This window comes from Tachysurus fulvidraco, chromosome 1, assembly GCF_022655615.1.
Source record: "Tachysurus fulvidraco isolate hzauxx_2018 chromosome 1, HZAU_PFXX_2.0, whole genome shotgun sequence".
NCBI classification, from domain to species: domain Eukaryota; kingdom Metazoa; phylum Chordata; class Actinopteri; order Siluriformes; family Bagridae; genus Tachysurus; species Tachysurus fulvidraco.
In genome coordinates, this window is record NC_062518.1 from 14243174 (window position 1) to 14257175 (window position 14002).

The following is a 14002-nucleotide window of genomic DNA, read 5'->3' on the forward strand; positions in this document are numbered from 1 at the left end:
TGTCACTTTTGTTTTATTTGTTCACGATCTGTGCTAAAAGATTAGAGAACAGCTTGATCCAAGGTAGAAATAGGAAGAAATATGACTGGGGGAAAAACGTCACCTCAAGCTGACTTAAAGGAACGGTAAGAATTCCTTGCGTTTAGTAATTTTGCAGTGGGAAAGGTGGGGTGGGGTTGAGATCATGCTTTCCCATGATGGACTTGTACACCAAACTCATCTCTGTGCACATTTGGCGAGTTCTCTGTGTCTGGTGATAATTTGGAAACAAAAAATCTGTACTTGTGTACCAGTTCTATGGTAATCTGTCATGTTCTAGATATGAAATACACAATATAGAAATATTGCGTTTGAAAAGATGAATGACCAGATCAGAGTTTATCGCGTAACTGCATCTTGTGTGTTTGGTGAGCAAAATTATTGCAGTTAATCTCTCTCTCTGACATTTTCTAATATCACCCATTTCATTTGACAACTCTTGATTCTTTCTGGTGTAAAATTATGCAACCTTGCAGGACAAACCCATATGTTCTGCCACTAGGTGGCGATGTTGAGTTGTGTATTTGCTGCAGCTGCTGATGTTTAAGAATGTGGGCTGAAGGGACACTTGAAAACCAAGCAGAACCATTTGAGAGACTTCATTCCCCAAGAGGCCGAGCGCTGATTTATGGAGATTGTCATGGCATTGTACTCGGAACACAGCGGCCGAACCCCTCGATCGAGCAGGTGCACGCTCACGTACACAAGCTCAGCAAACGAAGGCAGATGCTCCACTTTCCTCTCGGCACTAACCTGAAAAAAAAAAACCAGATCGTACGTCTGAAACTTCTGTATAAACGAACATGTTCTAGTTCTGTTGTATGCCGTCTGGCAGCAAGAGGATGTGGTGAGGTAATGCTTCAAATCGCATCCTGCGCAAAGCCACCTTTTTATTTCAGCTCCATAGGCTCATGTTACAAGTGGTAAGATGGACCAGATGTATAATACTGCATATGTACTTCCATTCATAACCATGATTAGACATCGAAATTGTTGACTTTGGGCCGAATATCGTTGGTGACGACGTGTTTGGGTGAATAATCCAACCTTTTTCTCCTCCACTTATTCTTCGGGTGCCTAAATTTTTAACGTTACTATAGAAACGATGATGTTCCAGCAGAATATAAACACCCAGCATTTGAATTACACTGCGTGTTACTGTCAGAAAACGAACACCAATTAATCAATTACTAATCAGATTCTACAATGAGGAAAAACAAGTGTAGTCGTTTCTTCAAATGGGGATAAATATGTTCTGACCATGACCCTGTGTGATCTGCTGGTTCCAGTGATGGCTGTAATATTTATTTTATCCATTCGTTCTTGAGCTACTGTGCTAACAAGTATCACAGGAGGAAGGGAGGGAGTAGAATGAAGGAAGAATCTTGGGTGGTAGCAGAGGCATTAAAAAAAATAGGCACGAAGTTAAAGGAACCTTCTGGAATCAAACTGGCTCCAGCGTCAGGTTTAACCCGGAGTTAATCCACGTCAGCTTTTCTCTCATCCGAGGCTTCCCTGTGAACAGTAAGTACGTTCTGACGGCGTTCCAGAGCGAGATTACAATAAATGCCACTCCTATTACCCAAACCTGTGGTGCTTTTATTATGCAAGGTCAGCAACTAGAAAAAAGCGATTCAATCTGCATGTTTTGCTGCATTTAATATCCTGATGATGCTGAGCACCACACATCGGTCCGGGATTTGACACCATGGGACGTCCACCTCTTTGTGCTGGCGGAATTGGCCTCATGAAAAGGTTCCATTGTGTTAAATGACACGCTTGTAGCCTAGGTAGGAGAAAGAAAGAGAGAGAGAAGAGAAAGGTAGCTAGAAGGGTGGTGGTGAAAGGGAAGTGCAGGTTAAAGCTGCCTTATCGTGGGCTAAAGGGAAGTCGCTCAGCTGTACAATGTGTACTGTCTGTGCGCAGACAGGCAGTGTTTAGCTAGATTGCACCCTATGAAATGTTAAGTGCTGTTCTCGCAGCCTTCTATTCTCTACAAGAAGGGGGTTTTAAGTGTGTGTATGTTGAAAAGGTATTTATCACAGCTCGAATGCGCCGGTTTGTCGAAGTGCTGATTGGATCGGCGCTCGCATGGTGCACTTCCTTTGCCGTGCCGACGAGACCAGACGACTTTCTGTAGGTCCTTTGGACAGTAGCTGAAATTAGAGTCACTCTACAAGGTGTTTAGAACCAAATGAGAAAGAAGGCTTGTTTTTAAACACAATTTACCTTTCAAAGGTTATTTATTTATGAATAAAATTTCTACTTATCTCCATACCAAAGTGCTATCAAATTCTGTTTGGTCATAAGGTATTGATCAGTCTCTTGTAACAGCAGCCATCCGTCATTCAAATGCGATATCAATTCCATATGCTCCAACTCGGAGTGTGGGTGTTCCAAATAAACGCATAAGAACATGTTCATGTGGTGCATTATTTATTTTAAGTAGATGTCGAGTGAGTTTGTGGAAGGAGTCTCCAGTCCCGGTGCTTTGTAACGGTCCGATGTGCTGGTAACATTAAATATAGTTATAAATAAGAAACGTCTTCTCGTTAGCAAACAGATGTCAAATAAATTTCATCATCCATCATAACACTTTGTTATAATCTTTACATGCTGGTGTGTTATGATGGTTATAGTAGCTTTGTGTGTTGTCTTTTGTTCCGGGGGGAACAAAAGACTGCTGAACTTCTTAGTACAGCTGAGCAAGTTTGGAGAAGAGAGCTAACTGCCCTGTCCCCTATGATTACTCGAGCTCCTAGATGTCTGTGATTGATTCCCACGTCTGCTCGGGTTCTGATCGACAGCAGAGAGCGAAATGCCATCCTCCGTATCCAAGCCAGTTACGTTCTCTCCAACTCCGGACCACAGATGGCTACCAATTTGACCCCACAATCTCCCAATGATAGTGCTATATTGTTTTTTTAGAGGTCACTGGTTCAAGCAACAAAATATTAAAGTACAGACCACACTTTCAGCTGATGGTGAGAAGGGGGATGACTGGAACTTAGTCATGTTGCTGAACTCAGTTGCTGAACACTCCATAACCTTTAGCTTGGAATACAGCACTTTTTCAGCAAGAATCCAGCAAAGGACATCTTGATTTGGCAATTTTATTCCATTTTTCCTTTGGAAGATTCTCCAGATCTATCAGATTGTAATGGAATCCTCCTGTCACCTGCCTTCTTCTTCATTCCACACGTTTTCAACAGGATTCTGAAGCTTTCATCTCCTGAAATCATTTCTTTATTTATTTGAAATTGTGGTTTGGGTCGTTGTTAAACTTGAAGGTGAAGATTTTCTTCATATTTGTGTGCCCAGTAGTTGTCTGCAGGTTTAGGAATAGAATCATGGAACCCCAGAAAGCCCCAGCTCTAGTCTCGAGCCATAACTGAAGCAGAAGCAGCACAATAGCGTGGCGCTGCCACCACCATGCTTCACTGTGGTTATGGTGTTCTGTGGGTCATAAGCTATTCATTCATTTTCTACCGCTTATCCGAACTACCTCGGGTCACGGGGAGCCTGTGCCTATCTCAGGCGTCATCGGGCATCTAGGCAGGATACACCCTGGACGGAGTGCCAACCCATCGCAGGGCACACACACTCTCATTCACTCACACACACACACTACGGACAATTTTCCAGAGATGCCAATCAACCTACCATGCATGTCTTTGGACCGGGGGAGGAAACCGGAGTACCCAGAGGAAACCCCCAACGCACGGGGAGAACATGCAAACTCCACACACACAAGGCGGAGGCGGGAATTGAACCCCCAACCCTGGAGGTGTTAACCACTAAACCACCATCCCCCCCATATCAGAAACATTCATGCTTAATTTTTTCTTTTAGCCAGTTGGTAAGTATGCAAGGGTCTTGTATTACTGTTTAAAAAGATTTTGAGTAACCAGGTGAGATCTCACTGAAAGCTCATTTTCAATAGTCTGTTTTCCTGTCAGACTAATAAATATAATGGAATTCAGAGATGTACGCACGGAATTTAATAAACCGGTGCCAACATTCATTATCCCAAAACTTTTCAATTTGAAGGCATGCTGGATCCCCAGGCTGGTTTGCAGTGGAGCTCGCTTGCTGATTGCATTGTAGCTAAATCTGCATTAATGAGCTGTGCTACAATGGTACAGGGCTCGAGTTGTTTACCTCCAGTGGTGCAAAGGTACAGGTTTAAATCCAGGATAAGCAACAGCCATCTAACTGTCAGAGTTTCTGTTCTGGGAGAACTTGAACTTTAGTCATGCAAAACTTTGGCATGTTCAGAGAAATGGTGACTGTATAAAAGCAAGAGATTGACATTGTTGTCAGAATACTGATATCTTAAGGCTGTTTCACGGCTTGTGAATCCTGGACTTGTCGGAGATCGATGGTATCATCAGCTCCAGGAGACTTTAGACCATAACCAGAGACTTAGATGCATCTGTAACTCATTATTCTATTGTAGTGTAGATTGCTGAGTGTTTGAGACACTCTTATGAGCAGGTATCTCTCCTGTTATCTTTTTATGTTGCAGGAACAAATTGACTTATTTTGCACTAGACATCAGGAGGATGTGGAATTTGGTAGATCGGGGATAAGAGGTTCATCGCCGTGGTGCTGCTTTCGCAACAGAAGGAGACGTGTTTGATCTAGACGTCATTGCTAGAACACGACTGTGAGCTGCTTGTTCCAGGAAAGTGTGAGAAAGAGTATGAAACATTCACGGTATGAAAACCTGTAGCAGTAATCATCTAACCTGTGCCGCGTCACACCACGCTGCAACAGCACGGCTCAGTTTGGTTTATTCCATACATGGCACGCTGGAAGGTTTCAGATTTTTAATTATCACGATAAAACAGTATCCTGTCACACCTTTATTAAGTCTCAGCACTCACTCAGCATTATGGATTACGTTCACACACACGCGTCAGGTTCGGACGGTCTACACAAATACCGTCTGATTTAAAAACAGGATGTACTGAATATCCAGCAGTTCAGCTTGGGACTATTTTTCTTCATCCTTCCTATTTCGTGCTTTATTTTCTTAATGATTCCCACTGCATTCCTCCATCTGTGTGTGTGTGTCTCCATTCCATCTTCTAGTCACACACATTCGTTCTCTCTTTTGTCCTCACTCCAAGGTCTAGCACAGCACAGCTCAGCGAAAGAGGGAGGGGAGGATTAAAATCAGATTTACTTGAAAGCAGATTCTCTCCCTGGATGCTAATTTAATCAAGCCCTCTGCAGCACTGAGACTGCTGGACGCTTTTCCACCAGCTGATCTCTGATCGGTTCCCTGTAACACCACCTGCCTCACTATTAGACTTAAGCCTGATCCCAGAATAGCAATCGTCAAACCCTGGAATTATTTATAAGAGGCCATTTTCTTGCGTAGTTTCCCTCCACAGCCGAGCAGATCCGCCCCATATCACTCATCACTTTAGCCTGAGATGAACAAGCTCCAGCCAGCGCGTGTTAACTTGTACACATTACAAAAGCAGAAAGCCACAAATAAAAAAGTCAAACAAGGCCAATCTGGCACAGAGAGACCAGACTGTTCTGGCACAGAGAGACCAGACATGCTTTAAAATGTTTTATTTTTTTTTTAAAAATGGTCAAAACCATCACAATTAGCAAGTCAACAACGACCCATTGCCCTGAACAGTTTTTACTTATTTACTTGTTTTGAGCCTAACTAGACCACAGCTGTGCTCATTTCACTTTCTAACTCTCAAATGCAGATGGGTTATAATGGAAAGAGATCAGGAGCCTTGCAGGCCAGGTAATTATATGGATTAGCTTTGTTTACAGGGAGAGCAGCAGCATGCATTAATACATTAGGAAACAGCAATAACAGCCCGTCCTTTCTGATTACATCGACTGGGAGAAGCCTAGCGCGCAGCCCGACGGCACCCGTGTTACCTAACCTCGTACCCAGCGCTCATTATTCGATTATTAGTGAGGATATTGTGGCTCCAATCATCCAGCATGCTAATATCACTCCAACGTAAACCACAGGTTAAACACGAGGGCACTAGCTGGAAGCGGCGTCCTCATGATGGCCGTCTCATCCTTAGAATGTTAAGCAGAAAGCTTTGAATGGCAGGCCTGGTGCGTTTCCCTTCTGATTTCACAGAGAAATGGGCTTTAAACTGCCAGGAGATAAGTTTGAAGGGTTTTTCATGCCAATATATCCAAGCCTTGATGGGTCCCTGTGTCTTTTAAAAACCATTTGATTGGCTTCCCTTCTCATCTATTATTCAGGAGGCACGACACTTTGAGCTAATTATGGCTAAAAGGCTGACCCGCCTCAGCTATCTGGGGCCACCGAGAAATCTCAGTCCTCCAGCACGGGGAACGCCAAATCCCCAGCAGGAATGTCAGGAATATCAGATCAAAAAAAAAAAAAAAAAAGTATTAAACTAACTTGCACTCGCTCGTTGAGGCCGGAACGAAATCTCGAACAGAATCTGGAAGGACGTGTTCGTCTCGCTCAAAGACTTTTGAAGCAGGAGTTCTCGAGGGAAGAGCTTTCTTAAATACACCTAGTGTTTGTTGCTTCTACCCTTTCTCAGTAAGGTTTCTCTGTGCTTTTAACGATTCGTGCCGTTGCCATTGGTGAGGGTTGTACGTTCCATTCCGAATAATCTGAGGATTTCTCCAGCACCTCAAGTCCACAATCACAGTTCCCCAGTTTGATTCTGAGCTTGGTTTAGTGTCTGTGTGGAGTTTTAGACTTGCTCCATGTTTCTCTGGTTTCTCCTCCAGCCTCCAACAAACCTCTCAGTGTAGCTGAGGGATGTGTGTGTGTGTGTGTGTGTGTGTGTGTGTGTGTGTGTGTGTGTGTGTGTGAGAGAGAGAGAGAGAGAGAGAGAGAGAGAGAGAGGGAGAGAGAGAGAGAGAGAGCGAGAGAAATCAGAGCAATTCTCTACAATTTTGTTTCTGCAGCTCTTATTCAGAAGTCAATCACATTGATCACTGATCACATTGCAGCCCCTCGATAAAACAGATCACCGCTCCTCTGTAAAAAACAAAAAAACAAAACAAAAATAAACTCATGTTTTTCAATAATCATCTTACTTTCAGTGGCGCTTTATTGGCTGCCAGAGGCCACGTATCGGCTTTTGCAAATCGCTGTTTACTTTCGCACGATCGCTCGTCTCATCGCTCGATATTCGATTGGATCATTTTCTCTCTTGGTATGCTCAGTGTCAGCTTTCCAACTGTCCCACACACACACACACACACAGCCCAAGGCCCAGTCTATACAGAGAGTGAAGGAGGTAAGTGAAGTGTGCACTGCTAATGTAATAAAAACCCGCTAAAGCCCTAGCCATTAATCTGCAGCAGATTGGGGGGGAAATATGAATTATCTTAAGCACCTTTTCTCCTCCTTCTCCATCTCTGATCCCCTCTGAGGTCCCTTATTGTGTTTCTGGTCATTATCCAGTGACGGCTGATGCATCCTGTGAAGAGATTCTTCTATCAACAGAGAGAGAAGGTGGGAAGACAGATGAAGGTAGAGATAGAAGAAAGCAGAGAGAGAGAAAACACATACACACACACATCTAGTTGTGTTTAAAAAATAGCACCAACTTTCTGTTTATCGAGTGATTTTTAGAAAATACGGCCCATTAAGCAACCTTCTGATTTATTCATCATTTTTTTATTCCCGTTCCGCGGTGGCCTCGACCTGTACAGATTTACTCAATGTGCTCGGTGTCATTAGAAACTCATTTACCTTCAATGGTGTGTGTGCATGCGTGTGTTTTAATATGCTCATTCCAGCTGATCGTGCTGGTTCTTTTTTTTTTTTTTTTTTTGGTTAGATAATCAGTTCTCTTTATACTTGTGGGAATGGGCTGATTAATGGCTATAACTACAGACAGAGACAGAAGGAAGAAATTACACCAGGATCAACACAACTCTCTTAACACCTTAACAACCATCCTGGCCCATGTTGTGAGCCAAACACCTGCGTGTGCTCCACAGTGCACCTCCTGCCTCGCGCCGCATCCTTTTCCCTTCCACTCGTCTCTCTGCATCCCTCCATCTGCTCCCCTCTGCTTTGGCTGGGACTCGCGCTGATTTGGCTGCGTCCGTTCGTTAGCTGTGGGCTACTGCTGCTTCCCTGAAGTGATTAGTGTAATTAATTGGATTGAGCTCTCACTAGTGTCCTGATAGTATAGTTAGCACCATTTTTAATGCTGAGGTGGATGTCAGTGAGGATCAAACGAAAGTGTGTACGTGATGTCACTTCTGCTGTGTCTTTTATTCACAGCCATCGAGAGACCGGATTACGATAGATGTGTTTAAGAAAACTGTTAGTTAAGTTAAATCTGGCAACCCAAATGGTTCTTTCATTTGTTCTGGAATACTGCAGGGTTTTAACCCAAGGACAGCAAGGTTCAATTACTTCAGTATAAAAGCACCAGTTCCTGGAAGAGCTAAAAAGTTCAGGACAAAGTTTGAGAAAAATACCAGTCTGGGTAAAGAGGGATTTTGTTCTGGATGCAACCGACCGCCTGAGAACGAAGCCACCACCACCACCATGCTTCACTGCAACAATGGCGCTCTCAGGTTGATTAACTTTCCTGCCAAACGTACTATTCTGTGCCAAGACCAAGAGGGTGACGAGATCTGTGGTTGGTTGTAATGTAATACTGCTGTAATCATCCTTTACTCATCCCAGGACTTTTACTTAATCTGCTCATACCAAACCTCCGTTGATAAACAAAAATCTAATTCCCTGATTTCACCCAGAAGAGCTTATTAAAAAGAGCTTTTAACAACACAACACTTAGGGAGGAACAAGGCTTAAGGAAATTTGAGCAACTTTTCACTCAACATTAGTTATCTGGCCTCACAGAACACAGACAGAGCAACAAAAGCAAAGTTACATGGACGACACAGCTTCCGCTTCTCGTGATCTCCTAGATCTCATCTTTCTCTTTGTTGCAGTACTCTTCACTATTTTGCACAATAAGAGAGAGAAAAAAAATCTGCCTTGGGTTATTTCCACATTCATCTGACAGGATGATTGAGCGCTCAGCTTCGTCTTGATGATAAAACAATCAACGGGCTCGTCTAAGTCTTCGTCAGATTGGAGGCTCGTGAAGTGGTGGAAGGAAGAGGGGGAGACTTTGTAGTTTGTATTGAGTTGCTTTGTTTTTGCATCATTTTTTTTTTCCTCTTCAATTTTGTTCATGGGACGAGCAGGTCCGAGATTCGCAAAAAAAATTAAGTTTGGCAGTGCTCTCCGTCTGCAGTGTAGGCCGACATGTCTCACTCACCAACTGCAGTGTAGGTCGACATGTCTCACTCACCAACTGCAGTGTAGGTCGACATGTCTCATCGTCAGCCATGTAGTCCGACGTGTCTCGCTCACAGTCAGCCGTGTAGTCCGACGTGTCTCGCTCACCGTCAGCCGTGTAGTCCGACGTGTCTCGCTTACCGTCAGCCGTGTAGTCCGACGTGTCTCGCTCACCGTCAGCCGTGTAGTCTGATGTGTCTCGCTCACCGTCAGCCGTGTAGTCCGACGTGTCTCGCTTACCGTCAGCCGTGTAGTCCGACGTGTCTCGCTCACCGTCAGCCGTGTAGTCTGATGTGTCTCGCTCACCGTCAACCGTGTAGTCCGACGTGTCTCGCTCACCGTCAGCCGTGTAGTCCGACGTGTCTCGCTCACCGTCAGCCGTGTAGTCTGAAGTGTCTCGCTCACCGTCAGCCGTGTAGTCCGACGTGTCTCGCTTACCGTCAGCCGTGTAGTCCGACGTGTCTCGCTTACCGTCAGCCGTGTAGTCCGACGTGTCTCGCTCACCGTCAGCCGTGTAGTCCGACGTGTCTCGCTCACCGTCAGCCGTGTAGTCCGACGTGTCTCGCTCACCGTCAGCCGTGTAGTCCGACGTGTCTCGCTCACCGTCAGCCGTGTAGTCTGATGTGTCTCGCTCACCGTCAGCCGTGTAGTCCGACGTGTCTCGCTCTCTGTCTGCAGAGTAGGTCGACGTGTCTCGCTCACCGTCAGCCGTGTAGTCCGACGTGTCTCGCTCACCGTCAGCCGTGTAGTCCGACGTGTCTCGCTCACCGTCAGCCGTGTAGTCCGACGTGTCTCGCTCTCTGTCTGCAGAGTAGGTCGACGTGTCTCGCTCACCTTCAGCCGTGTAGGTTGGCGTGTCTCGCTCACCTTCAGCCGTGTAGGCCGGCGTGTCTCACTCACCGTCAGCCGCGTAGGTTGACGTGTCTCGCTCACCGTCAGCCGCGTAGGCCGGCGTGTCTATCATTCAGTTTGCTGTGTAATACTTGAGTTTCTTACACAGACCTTTGAGTCCACTGTCAGTTATGAGTTTAGATGCTCAAATTAGGGTGTGTAAGTCTCTTACATGCCTCTATCACATGGGTAGTTTTCTTGTCATTGGGTGGCTCGCCGTGTTTTACGGACGTTTCCTCGATCGCTCGTTCTCTAAATGGTCGCAACTCTATTGCATATATTCAATGTGTATTATCTCACCCAAAATATCCTTCAAAAATTTCTCTGTTTTACTAAATCCTTGTTATACAGATTAAATTTTTGCTCACTTTTTTGTGTAGACACCGATTTCTTCCTGCACTATCAAAGTATCCATTTGATCATTTGTACACATTTACATGTAAAGTCTTATATAACAAACAGAAGGTCATTTGCCAAATCTGACATTCCATGCCATAGATATTTCTGGCCTATTTGTTCATATGGATCAGTTGGTAAGTGACAACAATCACAGGATGAAAGAAGGTTTGGAAACTAAGGGGCAATTTCCCTGAGAATCAACTCCTCAGATTTGATCAGCGAGACCTGAGAAAGTAGGGTCTCTAAGGACAGAACTGTATTTTTCTCCTAAATCTATGTGACTGATCCTTTTCCAGCTCTACTTGTAATCTAGCATCACGGCGTATATCAAAAGCTTTAAGCTGAGTATACTTAAACGTACGTCAAGAAAACATTTACATGCTGGATGGAAACGTCGTTACCCTTCAATATGTTTCATTAAAACCCTGATCTTTTATAACTTCGGTACAAAGTTGTTGCTTTATTATATGGATTATTAGCAGATTTGGCATCTTGTCCATTTCAAACTTCAAGAATGAAAGCTCTTCGGTAAAATGTTAATAAAAAAAAAAGGGTTTGAGAGAAGCGGTGTATTAAAACATATTAGGTAAGAATAGTTGCAACAGCTACGTGGGCTAATTTCAGAGGAAAGCAGCAGGCTAACACTTACCGCTGTGTTCGTGAGTAGTACGTGAATGTGTGTACGGTTGAAGGAAGACATCCTGTTTTCCAGCTCGAATTCACTTGGAACAGATTTGATGGATAACCTGAGCTTGGTAACTGCTAGAAGAAATGCTCGGTTATCTCTTCTCAACTGGCATTCTGCCCCTAAACCACAGGAGTCTTTCCTCATCAGAGAAAGCTCTTCATTTAGCGAGTAAGTTAGTTTTGCTCATGGAAATGCTACAGTAGTTGAAAATGCCAGTCCATCCATCACCCGACACGATCACAAAGAGACACGGTCACAAAGCAGCTTAAAGAAATATTTCCATTTTATTTATTCCATTTTTACAAGCCAGAGGCGACGATACGAGGAAGAAATCTTTAGAGGAACCTCGTCCTCATGTGGGTGACACCGGAGAGTGTGATTATAAATCTTTTCCCTTCTATAACTGTAACTGGGAAACTGGGTAACTCCTTCTAGCTTTAACATCACGTCTGTCTCCTTGTTATTCTGTTGAACTGGTCGCTGATGGAGATTTGAGTGCAGACCTGTTTGTGGCAATTACAGTCCAAAGCCATCTTTATGGTCTCTAAGTGGCACCGTCCACACAATCCCAGGTATCTCCAGGTCGGTTGTCTCTTCTGACCTCTCTCTCATCAAGGTGTCTCTATTCACACACCTGCTGCTCACTTGAATGCTTTTTCTTGTTGTTTTTCTCACCGTTCTCAGATTGCTGTGTTTGAACGTTCTAGAAACCACTGATCATCGTGGAATTTCAAACAAACCCCCGCCGTGACACGGTAAGTCACTGAAATCACATTTTGTGTTCCTTTGTTGTGATGTTTGATACATTATGAATATTAACTGAAGCTCTTGCCATGTATCTGCACCACTGACACATGGCTGGCTGGCTGGCTGACTGACTGGGAAATTGCATAGGTGTTCCTATTAAAGTGGCCATTGAGCACATTTTTGGGAAAGCTGAGTGCAGGAAGATTTTCTACTCTCAGCTTAGAAACATTTTAATTTCAGGGTCGAGCTTTGAGTCTAAAGGATTAAGGAACAAAGGAAGTCAGAGTACTGTTGGACTCCTGACCAGAGCGCATTCAAGGACACGAATGAAAGCATTAAGTACCTCTGCGTTTGTGCAAAGGAGCAAAGAAAACGAGGGGAAAAAATAAAGAGTTGTTTGTTGAATATCCTTGACTTGACTCGACTCTCCATCCTGCTCCTTTATTACCTCTGCTGACGTTACTGTTCCTCTGTCGTCTCCTGTCGAGGTTGCCAAAAAAAACCGCCTGCGTGCGGTTAATGCCGGCTTTCTTTTCTCCGCCGTTCCGTGGAGGTGTGTCTGTATTAATCTGGCGCTCCGCATCACTCCGTCTCCGCGTTATTAAACTTGTTGTGGGTCTCTTTCTGTAATAAAGCGTGCAGGTGTTGGGGACAGACGGGGTACATCAGCAGGTCGTGCTTTGACATGTTCATTACTCACCCAGCACACACAAGCTGTCAAGTCAGTCCACCACCACACAACTTTATTACACCGAGGCCTCGGCCACCGAGCTCCGACCGCCAAATCATTAAAACAAAAACAAAACATTGTGTTGCCTGTACTACTGTTTAGTCATGTTCTTCTCCGGGGGGTTTCTGGGACTAGGTTTGGCGGAGACCTTCCCAGCCATAAATGAGCATCTAATTAAATTCAGGTGTGAACAGGGAACGGAGCGAGAAAAAAGACTGACAGGAAATTACACCTGCTGTAAGAGCCGTTATATTCCATTCCATACGTATTGTAGGAAAAGACATTTCATCTTCATGTCTGAGCTGTGTCTGTTATTTTGTGTCTCAACGCCCATTTCCTGCTCTTCTCTTCGCTCTACTTGGATATTAGGTTAGGAGGCGAGGAGGACGACGAGGGATGTGAGAGAGAGAGAGAGACAGAGAAAGATGAAGCTTGAAAAGATCCATCCATTTCTTTGACCTTTACAGTAATGACACGTAGGTGAGCGGCGCGTCCTCGGAGAAGCTGACCGCTCCAGGTAATACATCACGGTCCTATCTCTTGTAACACGATGACTTGTGAACTCAAACTGCCAGCAAAGTGCTGCGCTACGAATGAATCACAAAAGGCCGGTTAATTTAGCAGGCAGGTTTAATCTGTGACAGAAAAACCAGCCCCGTGTCACAGACGTCTTTCTGTAGTGTTTAGAATGTGAGCATCATTAATACTCCTTCTTGTCTTTTTTTTTTTTTTTGGTGACGTACACGTTCTTGAAATGTCACGGAGAAACACACGGGGGAATGAAACACAAGAGAAGATATGGCAAAACTCCATATCGATACATCAGCCATAGACTGGAATCAGATTTATTTTGGTTTGGTTTTATTGTATGTATTGATGCAGCTGAGTTCTGTATTTGTGACATTGTTAAAAATAAATTGAAAGGTTAGTAGTTTTTAAAGGAGGTGATTTCGTTGAAGATACAAGATACAATTTTATTAGCACATGAACTTTTATCCGTTTATAGTTGCATTCAACGTTGTTGAAGTTCTCTGAAACAAGTTGTTGCTTCATCACAACGTACAGTACAAAGACGCTGGAGAGTAATATTAGAAGCATCTCCTCACACATCCCAGTGTTACTATAGAAACAGTATTGTACCAGAATGAATACATTAATGTACAAGTTCTAATCAAAACTGCTGTCTCTCTCAACACCCCCC

The 14002-nt window shown here is 44.1% G+C and overlaps 1 long non-coding RNA gene across 1 annotated transcript; it reads right to left on the bottom strand.

Annotated features, from left to right (window-relative positions):
* Window positions 1-11589: 11589 nt before the first annotated feature.
* On the bottom strand, window positions 11590-14000 carry LOC125146147. The gene is made up of 2 exons (XR_007144615.1): window positions 12772-14000; window positions 11590-12695 (listed from the first exon to the last, which is right to left on the bottom strand). It is a non-coding gene; the product is annotated as an uncharacterized LOC125146147 (long non-coding RNA).
* Between the last annotated feature and the right edge of the window lie 2 nt (window positions 14001-14002).